Here is a 15,287-nt window from a genome sequence, read left to right on the forward strand (position 1 = left end):
ATTTTTTTCATATTTACCAAGAGGGGACCTGGAGTCGTGTGAGTGTTTAAATCCATACTTAACACTCTCCTGGCAGACTGGAGCAGGAATTGTAAGGATTGACTCACACACGTCGTATTTAGCACTCATGCATATGAATGGCCTGCATCGTCAGCGGGTCGTTCAGACTGCAGAGGGGACTGGAGAAACCAGTCTCTTAAAAGATACAACAAAATAGAGAAAGCAACTAGACTGCATTAAAATTAAAAGGTACCCACAGAGCAGAACAATAATATTGATTTTCACAATTAAAAAAAAAGGAAGAAACTGGAAAACCAGAATAAAATCACAAAAAATAAATTAGCAGTAAGATCATTTTGTTTTCTTTTTTGGTACAAGAAAATAGTAACTTCAACAACAATTATGAGAAGGTTTTTTCATAAAGCTAAATAGGTTTGTTAGTAAGCTTATTATCAAAAAAGATTGAGGTTCAGCTTTCGTGGATGTCTTAAGTTTTAAGCAAAAAACTACTGAAATAAATAGCCACCAAAAAGGCAGGAGAGCATCAAGTAATTTAGAGGGGGAAAAATAACTGGGATAAAATTAAAATAATTAATGTGAATACTTGAATACAAAGTACTGTCACATTAAGTTATATGTTTTTGTTTGGCAAATGTAGAATGTATGTATGAGGGTGGCCAAGCCGAGCAGTATCATAACAATGGGATTGATAAATGTGAATGCACATAACAATACTGCATCAGGGTTCAAAATAATACTGTCTAATAGGTCTTTGTATTTGGCTTTTTGTCCAAAAAGCTGTAAAAGAGTTAAGTTTGTCCACTGTGTAGAGTTGCATTAGTCCCTTTCTCTGCCTGTACAAAATGACACAAGTCCCCTGTTGGATGGTATTGAATGACACTTATCCTGTGGCTGTCTGTTTTTCTGTATATTTCTACAGTGTTTTCAGTGCCCAACAATGTTCATATTATACAATGTTCAGATTATTATAACTACAAATAACAAAAAAACACAGACGATTCAGAGCTGTGTTAAGCCAAAGTTTATTTAAAGTGCTTTTAAATCCACACACACTCATAAACTGAGAGTTTCTCTCTTGCTTCTGCTGTACTCCTAACAATGGAAATGGCTTTCCACATGATAAACTACATAGACAGATTATCACGTGGAATCTCATCTCAAATCTCATTAACTCACTATAAGAGCTCCCCCTGTGGTAGTACAGTCTTTCCTACCTCAGTGATGAGTGCTATTGGTATAGTGCAAAGTTCAAATAGATCAATGTTTATATAACTGGAGTTGATAAATAAGTATATATATATATATATATATATGTGTATATATATATATATATATATATATATATATATATATGTATATATGACAAAGAATCAGCTATATATATATAACAGATTTGACAGAGTGCTGTTTACATGACTACACATTTTATGATACACTGATGCTCCGTTCACATGAAAAAACAATGTTTGGACCCTCACACTGATGCTCTGTAATGCGAGCTCCCAGTATTCAGGCACATAAGAATGATAATCCAGAATGTGGCTCTCAGGATACCGGTGCCCAGTATTAATGGTCTTAATACTGTTGGTTCAACTGTCGCTTGACAGCTGTTATGTTATTGTGCACAAAATATTTCACTGCCTTCCAGTCTCACCCATTATCCCTTAGAGTCTGGTGTTCTTTTAGGAATCGCTGACATTCCTCTTTTCCTGGGGTCTTCATTTCCTTCAGGGAGCCCTTGAAGTAGTGTTCAACAAGTTCTCTTTCCATCTTTGACCAATGCCTTCTCTATTTCCCTGAAAATAAATGAAGAAATAACGTGAATAAATGGATGAATGAAAATGACCACCATTAACTATTGTCAACAAAAGTCATTATGTTTCATAAAGATAATCTTTCAAACTAGAGATGCACCGATCGATCGGCAACCGATCGCAATCGGCCGATAATGCCCCTATCGGTTTTGATCGGAGTTCTCAAAATAGATCAAATCAGGCCGATCAGCTGACGTTTCAATAAAGAGACAATGCACTGACTGCATGCAGGGTGGGAATTTCACGGTGGCCATGGCCGCTGTTGCCCCGCACTTTGGCCTTGATGCAGCGTGAAAAAAAAATCTCACCGTACGGCCACAGTGGCCTCTGTGCCCCTGGCCCGGTCAGCGTAGCGAGCTTGCCTTTAATTACAGCCACCTGAGTGCACAGTAGTCACTCACAGTAACTTCAGTGAATCCGCGGTTCGCGCAGGTGGAGTCTCATCATCACTATGATCTCACGTGAAAGCCTCTCAAACAGCAGCAGCGTCTCAAAACAGAAGAACGAAACTTACAGCACAGCGAGCGAGCGCAGCCGGTTTTGACATGATACGTAACTGACTTATGTGGTAGGATTTAGTCCGGTAAAGTTGGAAATATATTCACAGATTCGAACTTCCCGGATCAATAACTCATAAGTGAAACCTTGTTAAAACACAACTGACGGCTCTTTCCTACCGTAGTAAGGAAGACAACGAGCTACAACCGTATGTTAATCAAAACGAGCGTCTGGACATTAACTCTGGTCTGCATGGTCAGCCGTCTGTGAGACGAGGACGCAGGGACTGTCTACAAAGTGTAGCACTGAAAAGAGAAACTACAAAAAATATTCAGTAACTTCACTATCATTCAGGGTGTATTGTCACCAAAATCACTCCACACATCAGTGGTCTCCTGCTGTTATTCTACAGATTTTTTGTTTGGAAAAAATGTGCTTTGCCATAATTTTGGGGCATTTCTATTTGGGAGAAATATTCAGTAACACTAATATTCAGTGTGGTGTCACAAAACTCACCTCACCCTAACCCTACTTAAAAAAACTGTTTTGTAATATAACATTAACTTGATATTGGTATTTAAAAAATGTTTTAATACATAATCCATGTCTTATTATAAATTAGGATGTTATGGTATCAGTCTGAAAGGTAAATCAACACATTTTCTCAGTGGCCTTGGTGCCCCTGAAAAAAAAGGTGCAGGCCAAATGGACTTGCCCCTAAAATGAGGAAATTCCCACCCTGACTGCATGCATTCCCACTAGTAATCTACAGTTACTCTATGTAAGCTGAGTCCAAGTTGTCTCTAAGAGAGTCTCTAGAGTGTGAAATATTGCACATTGCCTCAGCCTGCAATAAAACGGTGGTCAATTCATGATACTTTCTCATCTCCTAATTTTTATACTTAATAATACAATGTCAATGTTGTGTAATCATTAATTAAATATATGAAAGTTACACAAGACAACAATATAAAACAATATAAAACAACCCCTGTTGACTTTCTAGAGGTAGCAGCCCTGTCTTCAGAGCCTCCATGCACTGAGTTTCATGAAACCATGAAAAATTGAAAGTCACGCAATTGTTTTCACAAGATCCATAATTTGGGCGGGGAAAAATGTAGGGATTGCTTGGGGAAATCCCAACTGCTTCCCAATTTTTTATCAGGAGGTCAACTGACTATTTAATATCATTTGGGAAGAGCACAGCTACCTTGCGGCTCCTCTTCTCTTGTATTTCTACCCTGGTGACTATCTTGCATAGTTCTCCCTCTACCTTTGACAGGCTGGCCAGAATTTCATCTCGCATACTCCATTTGTTTCGCTGCAGGTACGTTTTGAAATTCATCCTTGAAACTTCTCCGAAACGTGTCCTTGTAAAATCGATGTCACAGTCACAAGGGAATAGCGCAATTTCAGTGCAGTTGAAGGAACTGAAAACCGGCGTGTTGAGTCATCAAACCCACTCATCTACTTGACAGGATCAAGTACTGTGTTAAATTTTTCTTAGCTAATCAATTCCTTCAAAAAGACAATGTCTCTATCAATGTCTCTTGCTGCCACAAGAAGTCTTGCAAGTTCCCTCATCTTGTTTCTGATGTCTGACCATTGTCTCACATTTTCTCCGTTTTTGGCAAACATTCTGTCTTCCAGTGAAAGAATCAGAGTGTCAGATTTCACCACTTGGGTTACTGTGTCGTATGTCATCTGTCACCTAACTTCTTTTTAAATCCACTGGAAACTGAAGCATCCATGGGCAACATCAGGCAGCAGGATGTCTTGTTCATCTTCATCTGACATTTCCAGGAAAAGGAAAACTTGTTGCTCCATGTCCTAGAATAAAGAAATGTGAGTTACTTTTTAATTTGCACAAATTTATAACAACACCCTTTTCTGCAAAAATTGTCTTATACATTTGACCCATCTATGTTTATCTAATTAAAAGCCCTATTGGGCCATTCTAACACATAAATATGATTTGATCTAAACCATTCCATTGTAGCTCTGGCTGTATGTTTAGGCTTGTTGTCCTGCTGGAAGGTGAACTTCCGCCCCAGTCTCAAGTCTTTTGCAGACTTTAACAGGTTTTCTTCCAAGATTGTCCTGTATTTGGCTCCATCCCTCTTCCCATCAACTCTGTCCGGCTTCCCTGTCCCTGCTGAAGAAAAGCATCCCCACAGCATGATGCTGCCACTACCATGTTTCATGGTGATGTGCAGTGTTAGTTTTCTGCCACACATAGTGTTTTGCATTTAGGCCAAAAACATCAATTTTGGTCTCATCTGACCAGAGCACCTTCCTCCACATGTTTGTTTTGACCCCCACATGGCCTGTGTCAAACTGCATGGCTTTGTTTCAACAATGGCTCTCTTCTTGCCACTCTTCCATAAAGGCCCGATTTGTGGAGAACATGACTAATAGCTGTCCTGTGGACAAATTCTTCCACCTGAGCTGGTGATCTCTGCAGCTCCTCCAGAGTTATCATGGGCCTCTTGGCTGCTTCTCTGATCAATGCTCTCCTTGCCCGGCCCGTCAGTTTAGGTGGACAGCCATGTCTTGGTAGGTTTGCAGTTGTGCCATATTCTTTCCATTTTCAGGTGATGGATTGAACAGTGCTCAGTGAGATGTTCAAAGCTTGGGATATTTTTTCATATCCTAACCATGCTTTAGACTTCTTTACAACTTTATCCCTGACCTGTCTGGTGTGTTCTTTGGGCTTCATGATGCTGTTTGCTGTATGTTCTCTAGCAAACCCCTGAGGCCTTCACAGAACAGCTATATTTACAGAGATTAGATTACACACAGATGGACTCCATTTACTAATTAGGTGACTTCTGAAGGCAACTAGTTGCACTGGATTTTATTCAAGGGTATCAGAGTAAAGGGGGGATTACTACTTTTGCACACCACACTTAACTGTTTTTTATTTGTAAAAAAAAAAGTAAAACCATGTATCATTTTCCTTCCACTTCACAATTATGCACCACTTTGTGTTGGTCTATCACATAAAATCCAAATAAAATACATTTACATTTGTGGTTAAAACTTGACAAAATGTGGAAAAGTTCAAGGGGGGTGAATACTTTTGCAAGGCACTGTAAGTGGCTTCCAGAGGAGAGGTTCAGGAGCAGCTGAGGTAAATGAACAATGAGCAAACGAGTCCAACCTTTTTTTAACACGTTTGACTCTACCTCCCCCAGCCCCCCTGCTGCTCCTCTGAGCAACAACTCCAGGACAAAACCCACACAGCTCCCACAACCCCACAGCATCCCCCGCAGCAGACACCACATCCCTCACGACCACCCCCCTGCTCTTACCCACCACAAACCCTGCCACACCCCCCACCCCTACATGACATGAACGAGGAGGAGTTCTGAATTCTGAGTGAGTTGGCATGGAATGAACTTCAAATAAAACATACAGAATATTTAACGTGAAGAGAGTGTTAGTCTTGACACTTACATGTGAAAACCTGAAGGCATTCCTCAATGGTTGGACATTATTCAGATGAACTTTTCAGCATTCTGGTAATAATATCCTTTAGGCTCATCCATTTTTCTTCACAATGAAGAGTGAAGTTGCCTGTTAGGACATTTTGAGACAGCCCAAGTGGATCACTGGAGTAGGGTGTTCGTTCTGGTTTGATAGGGATGTTGCCCATCAGTCAGGATGTAATGCACCACGCACCCCGCAACCTAAAATGGAATGGAATGGAATTGAAATAATGTCAACTAACAGTCACCAAAACCACTCTTTACATTAAACTATTTGCATTTACCTAGTCAAATTGTAGAGAATGAGTAACAATAACAATAATTTAAATAAAAATCAATAATGAGTTCTTCTGACTATGCAAGACAACTTCAAATGGTATATTTTACATTATTACATTTGAGAAATTCAAACTCAGTGGTCATGGATCAAAATAGCATCATGAATTACCTTTAAATGAACACTTTCAAGCTCAACTCACTTGGATATCTGATTCACCTAGGTTGTATCCACAGAGAGGGGAGACAAAAAAGGCATATTAAGCATCTTCCAACACAGAAATGGGTTGCAACAGATGCTCCAACCTGTTCCACTGCCCTTCATCTTCAGTGAATATAATTGAAGAAAGAAAGCTTAATATCTTTACCCTGTTGTCTGCATGCCCATCACAGGATGAAGCAGTGGTATTCTAAAACAAAGGACATTTAAAGCATGAAAACAATAATTTTACTCTGTAAAAAATTTGACAGTATTTGGGAATAACGTTCTATTGACATGTATAATATTAATCCTACCAACAGCAAGTGTAAATGTTGACTGATAAGATTGGTTACATCAATGAGATCACAACTATATGAGTGTAGACTGTCATATCTATAATCCATTTTCTCTCTTTGTTATTTCTCACATCAGTGACAGACAATTAAGATACCTTACAATTTTTCTCATACTTTCACAATATTTTATACTGCACTATGTGATGGCAAGTCTACATTTCGAGTTTCAACAATGAGCTTAAAAAGAATTTAAACCAGTTACTAATCAAATCATATCCACAATATTGGCATGGATGAGAGTCCTTACAACTTAGTTAAATGATGAAATTTTGTGTGTCAAAGAAACAAAATGTGTAAATAGAAATAGACATATACATACATGTCGCCCTGGACAGTTAGGGTCTCCATAGTCATACACAAGTTCTTCTCCTGTGTATTTGGCTATATCTTTGCCAGCAGCAAGGCTTCCTTTTCAGGTTGAACCCTTCTGGATGTCATTTTTCTGTGGAGTAATTAAGATGATAATATACATGACGCACTGCTTCACAAATAACACATATATTTAAATTGGCTGTTTTATGCAATTTAATGACAAGCATGAAAGCCTCAGTGACTTCATGAAAGCAGTAGTAGTTACTGTACTGCCAAAATTATAATGTTCAATGGAATTGAAGTCAGGCAACTGGGGGGAAACTCAATGACAGTCAGGACTCCATTGGTCTTTAAGTACTTTAAGTACACTTACTATGGCTAGATTAAAGGTTTATAAGGGGGCAGTACATCAAACTGTAAAACACTAGACAGAAACTGGATCAGTTTCCAAAACACGACCAGGTAGAGCCAAAGGGACCTCACCATCAGAAGATCAATATATCAATTAATTGGACCTTGCAAAACCATAGCTGTACTCAAAATAGGGATTAGGAATTTTTTCAATTTAAGACAAAGTTTCAGCATTTCTGTTATTATTTGTGTGTGTTCTAAGCCTCAACGATCACCTTTTTGGGTCAAAATAACCCCAAAAGTGGGTGTTTCACCTCTGGCCCTATATTTAGCTGTATCTGTGTAGTTTTATATGGAGGACTCAAACAAAAAGACTGCTTGTTAATTTACATGAATGTTCAGCATCAATTTTTGAAATGAAAACATGTGGCCAAGCTTCTACAGGGTGTCTTGGATGTTCAGGACTAATTTCGATCCAATCCAGGAAAGGTGAAGGAGTAGCTTAGGGAAATGAACAATGAGCAAACAAGTTCAACCAGTTTTTCACCAGGTTTGATTCCAGCTCCCCCATCTGCAGCAACCCCGACTGCTCCTTGGAGCAACAAATCCAGGACAAAAACCACAAGGATTGCATCATACAAACAAAGAATCACTAAATGAGTAATTTTGGTCTGAGGCCTAAACCTCACAAATTCACTACTCAAAAAGTATTTGGAGTACAGCTGTAGGATTTTGCACGGTCTCATGAATTTTAAATAGGTTTCAACAAGATTATTTTCATGAAAATCCGTGAAATGAAGTCATAATGAAATTTATATTATTACATTTAACAAATATGCAAAATGGAGGTGTTTTGACTTGTGGAAAAAAACCTTTGACTATACTGCATCTACTCTAAAGCATATTGATTTTAACAGACTCAACTGATTCATCCATACAGAGGTATATGTAAAAATGTTGAACTTACCTGTCACTTTAGCCGCGAATTTGGTAGAAGGCAGAAATAGGTCAATGTTCGAAGAGTAGAGAGAAGAGATTTCTTAAAGTCTGTAGTTGCCAAAGGCTGGCAAACTTTCTGTGAAAAAAGCCCAGAATGTATACAGAATCCTGAGCAGATATCTGGACGGTGATTGGTTCCTGAGGTTAGGGGATGCAAATGTGTGCTTCCACAGTGATGCAAATGATATTGAGCAGATATCTGGACAGTGATTGGTTCACTTGGTTAGGATTACGATGCAAACGTTCGCCTTTGTTTGCAAAACAAGGTCATGTAAATTCAAGTAGACCACAGGCATCTTTTGTCCAACTCTCAACTTGAGGTCACATCACTCTCCCTTTATCAGAGATAAGACAGTACGTTATGATACCTTTTGCCTAATGTTTTCAAGGATGACATTAGTTTTGGTAAACTCAAATCTGGCTGTGAAAGAGTGATCAATATGTCATCTGCAAAAAGGCAGGTCTTAAACACTGTGTCTTTAATCCAAATTCCTATTATGTCCTGGTCTTCTCTAATAGCCTGAGCCAGAGGTTCGATAAATAGTTCAAACAAGGTCGGACTTAAGGGACACACCTGCCGACAGGCTCTTTCAAGTGGCACAGGGTTGGTCAGACTACCATTTATTTTATTCTGGCTGAGGGGGAATAATATAAGATTTTTAGATATGAGATGACTTCAATATCAAAGCCAAATATTTGTAATGTTAAGTGTAAGTATTCCCAACTAACTGAATCGAATGCCTTTTTCGGTATCAAGGCTGAGACCAATGGATTTATCTTTATTTTTGCTCATATGCTCCATTAAATGTAAAGCCCGTCTTACGTTATCTTGTGTCTGTCTGGTTTTAAGGAACCCTGTCTTGTCCTCATCTATTATATCCGGAATAATATTTTCTAATCTTTTTGCAATTATTGAGGCATATAGTCTATAGTCGAAGTTTAAAATCGATATCGGTCTGTATGAACTGCACTCAGATTTATCTTTCCCCACCTTAGGAATTACAGAGATGATGGCATGTTTCCAAGAAGCTGGTGTTTCTCCTCCATTAAGAGTAAAGAGGAGTAGAGTAGTTTTGTACCATTCTGCAGAGTATCCATTCTCACCTGGCATTTTATTTGTTTGAGTCTCGAGATAGCATTATCCAGGTATGTTTCTGTTCATGTTTACATCTATGTATATTGTGAAGGAAGAAAAAAATCCTCTAAATTAATGATATGATATGTGTTCAAAATAATTTCAAATATTATCACATGTAACAGTTAAAATTGTACTGACAGCAAATTTGTTTGGCCAGCATGAACAAAAATGTATATTTTGGATTGAAAATGGGCACTTACTCTTCCCTCTCTGCAGTTGCTCCGCCATGCTTGTCTTGTCCGATATCTGTCACTCTCTCTGAGCATGCTCAAAGTCATGACATGATTGTGATTGGATAATCAGGATCCAATCAGTAACCCGCATTGCTGATATCAATCAATTACAGAGTATTTATTGGTTTTGAGACAGAAATATGACATGACCATTCCAATGGACACAGGGTCTAAAGGAGTTAATTCCCCAAGTGTTTGTCTCCTTCCACTATTGTGTTGTTGTAGTTACTGTCTTAAAAAAAAAATCACCGCTATGGTCAGCACTCCTGACCGAGACTACAGCAAACTTTCCCCAGAAAACAGCATCCCTCCCCACAAGTGAAAGAGTCAGACAGCGTCCTCTTTACTGATGGCGATTATGTAATTATGTAATTTAGAGCGAATACGTAACTTTGTCACTTTCCAGGATGATTGGTGGGTCAACATCTTAATCACTACACATTATAGCTGCATCGATATGATTAAAACAGTCACCGGGGTACATTAACAGGAGGACACTGGGGGAAAAAACACACAATAGATCTCATGTCATGATCTGTATCATCATGCCTCTTTTGGATCTGCAGCGCTGGCTTTCGGTGTGAATTACACACTGGTTCTTCTTTACACTGAGCTGCTTGGTTCTGTGTGAACAAACAATGGCAGAGATTCGGCAAACCGCCACTGCGGTGATAATGCAGCGACTCTGTGTGAAAAAGCCTAGTGCTTGAACATGAAAACAACAATCTCACTACTGATCATCTTTATCTTAACTTCATCTAGGTTGTTCCTTTTTTAAATTCTTAAATTAACATTGTTTTTTTCCGCCTTCCCTGTACTCCTTCACTTACATAAAGACTGAAGCTTTTAACCTGGGAAATCCACTAAAGTTGAACTTAATGTATTGTTATAAAAGACAAAATTTGAAGAGACAATTCAGTTGAGTTTGAGACACTCCATGTTGGAGTGTGAGTGTCACTCCATGCTATCCAAGAGGGAACTTTTGCTGTGATACACTAGCTAACAGGGGACTCCTGGGATGTTTCAGTAGCCCCATCCTCACGGCCCTTTGAAGTGCAGGAATCCTGCACCAATTCTCTGCATCCTACAACTGTGTGAAAGTCTCAGATGCGGTGAGGGGTGAAATTCTGCTGCGCTCTTTTGGATTCAAATGTGAAAAAGGCTTGTGCTTAAGCATGAAAACAATGATCTCACTGCTGATGATCTTCATTTTAGCTTAATCCAGGTTGTTCCTTTTTTAAAATTTTAAATTAACATTGTTTTTTTTTTTTCCGCCTTCCCTGTACTCCTTCACTTTCATAGAGACTGAAGCTTTAACCTGGGAAATCTACTAAGTTGAGCTAATGTATTGTTATAAAAGAAAACAATATTTGAAGACCCAATTCAGTTGAGTTTGAGACACTCCATGTTGGAGTGTGAGTGTCGCTCCATGCTATCCAAGAGGGAACTTTTGCTGTAATACACTAGCTAACAGGGGACTCCTGGGGATGTTTCAGTAGCCCCATCCTCACGGCCCTTTGAGTGCAGGAATCCTGCACCAATTTTCTGCATCCTACAATGTGTGCAAGTCTCAGATGCGGTGAGGGGTGAAATTCTGCTGCGCTCTTTTGGATTCAAATGTGAAAAAGGCTTGTGCTTAAGCATGAAAACAATGATCTCACTGCTGGTGATCTTCATTTTAGCTTAATCCAGGTTGTTCCTTTTTTAAAATTTTAAATTAACATTGTTTTTTTTTTCCGCCTTCCCTGTACTCCTTCACTTTCATAGAGACTGAAGCTTAAATCTACTAAAGAAGCTTAAATCTACTAAAGTTGAGCTTAATGTATTGTTATAAAAGAAAACAATATTTGAAGACACAATTCAGTTGAGTTTGAGACACTCCCATGTTGGAGTGTGAGTGTCGCTCCATGCTATCCAAGAGGGAACTTTTGCTGTAATACCTAGCTAACAGGGGACTCCTGGGGATGTTTCAGTAGCCCCATCCTCACGGCCCTTTGAGTGCAGAATCCTGCACCAATTCTCTGCATCCTACAACTGTGTGAAAGTCTCAGAATGCGGTGAGGGGTGAAATTCTGCTGCGCTCTTTGGATTCAAATGTGAAAAAGGCTTGTGCTTAAGCATGAAAACAATGATCTCACTGCTGGATGATCTTCATTTTAGCTTAATCCAGGTTGTTCCTTTTTTAAAATTTTAAATTAACATTGTTTTTTTTTTTCGCCTTCCCTGTACTCCTTCACTTTCATAGAGACTGAAGCTTTAACCTGGGAAATCTACTAAAGTTGAGCTTAATGTATTGTTATAAAAGAAAACAATATTTGAAGACACAATTCAGTTGAGTTTGAGACACTCCATGTTGGAGTGTGAGTGTCGCTCCATGCTATCCAAAGAGGGAACTTGTGCTGTAATATCACTAGCTAACAGGGGACTCCTGGGGATGTTTCAGTAGCCCCATCCTCACGGCCCTTTGAGTGCAGGAATCCTGCACCAATTCTCTGCATCCTACAAAGTGTGAAAGTCTCAGATGCGGTGAGGGGGTGAAATTCTGCTTGCGCTCTTTTGGATTCAAATGTGAAAAAGGCTTGTGCTTAAGCATGAAAACAATGATCTCACTGCTGTGTGATCTTCATTTTAGCTTAATCCAGGTTGTTCCTTTTTTAAAATTTTAAATTAACATTGTTTTTTTTTCCGCCTTCCCTGTCCTCCTTCACTTTCATAGAGACTGAAGCTTTAACCTGGGAAATCTACTAAAGTTGAGCTTAATGTATTGTTATAAAAGAAAACAATATTTGAAGACACAATTCAGTTGAGTTTGAGACACTCCATGTTGGAGTGTGAGTGTCGCTCCATGCTATCCAAGAGGGAACTTGTGCTGTAATACACTACCTAACAGGGGACTCCTGGGGATGTTTATAATAGATCCATTCTTAGCAATGAATTAAAAATGAAAGGAAACTATATTCCTTTTCCTCTTGACTTTATCCTGATTGTTTGTATCCTTTATTGGAAGTACTTGTTACTTCCTTTCATTCTGCTTGGCTCCTCAATTTAATACAGAGAAGATCTGGTAAATGGCTAAGCCATCCACTAGAACTAAACCTTAATATTTTGATATTAAAACAGATGACAAATCAGGTTTAAAGAATATAAATGGTATTATTTAGTAGATGACTATGCATTCCCCTTAAAATTAGTGTCCTGGTGTAATTGATCTCTAAAATGTAACTAAGTAGTTAAGTGCTTGTACTAATATTTGTGCATGCAGCCAAATCACTTCTGATTTACAGGTAAAACGTATTTTCCATTTTCCATGGAAATGTTTATATATTGATGACATCAAAGTTAATTATCAACTTCAGAAAGAAACAATGAAAATCTCTTTCGTAAACAAACTATCATTAGGTGAAAGAATGGGTGCAGACAGCTCCAATGCAGGATATGGAAGTCCCCTCTTTGATAGGTAGACATCGCTGAAGGATCCAAGTCCCCTCTTGGTTTTTCTTTAAAAAAAATTAAAAGAACACATTTGAAGTACTATTATGGTAAAAGACCTTAAAAGAAGCTATACTATTATATTTTTGTTTCTTCAAAATGACCAGAAACAGGAGTCCCCTCTTAGATATTGGAGTCCGATGAGTGCCCTGTTGCCCCTGTTCACGTGTATGTGTGTATGTGTGTGTGTGTGTGTGTGTGCCTGTGTGTGCTTGTGTGCGTGTTCACGTGTGTGTGGTGTGTGTGCCACCCGTATACCTCCAATTAATCTTAATCAGCATCAGCAGGAGCACATATTGATGTCTAAGAGAGACAGTGATTTTCCAGTATAACCACTACATCTGACCTTTAACTAGGCTCTCTACCTAATTGGTTTTTTTTCGTACTTCTGGCGAAGACTAAGTGCAAAATCATTAACATTCCTCTGTATTAATCAATGAGTGGACAGAATGCATTAGGAAAGCATCATATAGTTGTGTTAACCGTGTCTGTGGAAACAAAAAGCAGCTCAATTCAGAGTAGCGAGAGAAGCTTTTTGTATTAGAAGAGAGACTTGTAAATGCAGATGCCCGAAACAGCTGGAACCACATCTGTGAAATGACACTTCTTTCCAAATCCCTTGTTATGATTAATGATCCAAGAGGTTGTTCAATCTTTTCTTTTTTTTTCACTGCCTATTAGGATTCTTTAACAGCGAGTTCTATGTCAGCCTGAGGTGTGGGAGAAAGTGTAAACGGCCTGAATTAGAGTTCCCCCAGTAAGAACTCTTCTGAGTGCCCGTCTCCTAAACGCAACACCGCTCTCACACCATCACACGTTATTTTCAGACGTGTTAATTGGCAAAAGAGCTTGGCATTTGTGTGACTGGAGTTACATTGTGAAGGCGGGGATATTCTGAAAGGGAAAACGGGAGTAGTAAATATCCAAACAACCAAAGCCAGGTTTCATCACATTTAAATGTTAGGGAACCTGCGACATGGCTGCAACACGAAACATGCTGGTTAATGATGAGTTCATGTCCCTTCTTGCCTGCTGCAGATGTGATGAGAAGGTTCCCATGTTTTCTCCCCGAGGTGTCACAGACATGATCCGATCAGACGTGTAACATATTATAATGTGCCTTCTGTCGATTCTACCCACTGGTTTTCAGCAATTTGTCTCAACTGTTACTGAACCTTAACGGCACCTTAACCTGCTTTGTATTAAGCGATTAACCCTTATCCAAATATTGTTTTCAAGCCTAGAAGTCCTACACTCCTTGCTAATTGGCAAGTCAAGTGGTAGCACCAGCTGAGACTTTGAAAGAAAAGAAAAACCTCTGAATTTTCTTGACGGGGTGCCCTTTCAGCCTGTACAGCAGCTTTATAAAAGTATTGAGTTTTATTGCCTCTTAGGCACCCTGTCGAGTTTTTTTTATGCCTCTATACTGGTTACAGCCAGGGATAGATTATACCCTCTTTCTTCAGCCACATGTTTTGCTATGTGTGTGTGTGTGTGTGTGTGTGTGTGTGTGTGTGTGTGTGAAACGACTGGAAAATGTTTTAGAGATAATATGCCCCGACACACTGCTCTGAGATGAGGTGTTGCAAGCCAAATTGGTTGGAAACAAGGTGTTTTATCTTAAACACTTCGTTCTCACTCCCAACAAGACAAAGACGGCAGCTTGGTCAGTGGGCCCAATCTATGACGCTCTGCCCCAAGCTTCAGTTTTGCATCAGCTCTCAAGTTCACAATAAAACATCATGTGCACGACAGACTGCTGTGTAGACTTTCAAAATAAAGCTTGCTGACTCACAGTGCACATATTACATGACACATTATGGCCTTGTTATTAATATTATCATCAGTTGCAGTTGGTTATATTCAGACACCATAACAACTTGGTTAGGTTCATTCAGCAAACATTTTGGTTAGGTTTACACACTAAAACCACTAGGATAGGTTTAGCCTAGTCAAGATCATACTTCGGTTAATGTAAAGCAGACATTATGTAACGTAAGTGACGTAAGTACATCATCTATGATTTACGTCATCTACGTACGTCAACTTACATAAGTAACATCATTTGAAAAACAAAATACTCTTCACTCTTGGTCACAACATGGCA

The 15,287-nt window shown here is 39.0% G+C and overlaps 1 long non-coding RNA gene across 1 annotated transcript; it reads right to left on the reverse strand.

Annotated features, from left to right (window-relative positions):
• Positions 1-5,845: 5,845 nt before the first annotated feature.
• Positions 5,846-7,104, reverse strand: LOC115582116 (uncharacterized). Its single transcript, XR_003984137.1, has 4 exons — positions 6,978-7,104; positions 6,469-6,510; positions 6,273-6,320; positions 5,846-6,025 (listed from the first exon to the last, which is right to left on the reverse strand). It is a non-coding gene; the product is annotated as an uncharacterized LOC115582116 (long non-coding RNA).
• Between the last annotated feature and the right edge of the window lie 8,183 nt (positions 7,105-15,287).

The sequence above is a fragment of the Sparus aurata genome, chromosome 1, assembly GCF_900880675.1.
Source record: "Sparus aurata chromosome 1, fSpaAur1.1, whole genome shotgun sequence".
NCBI lineage: Eukaryota > Metazoa > Chordata > Actinopteri > Spariformes > Sparidae > Sparus > Sparus aurata.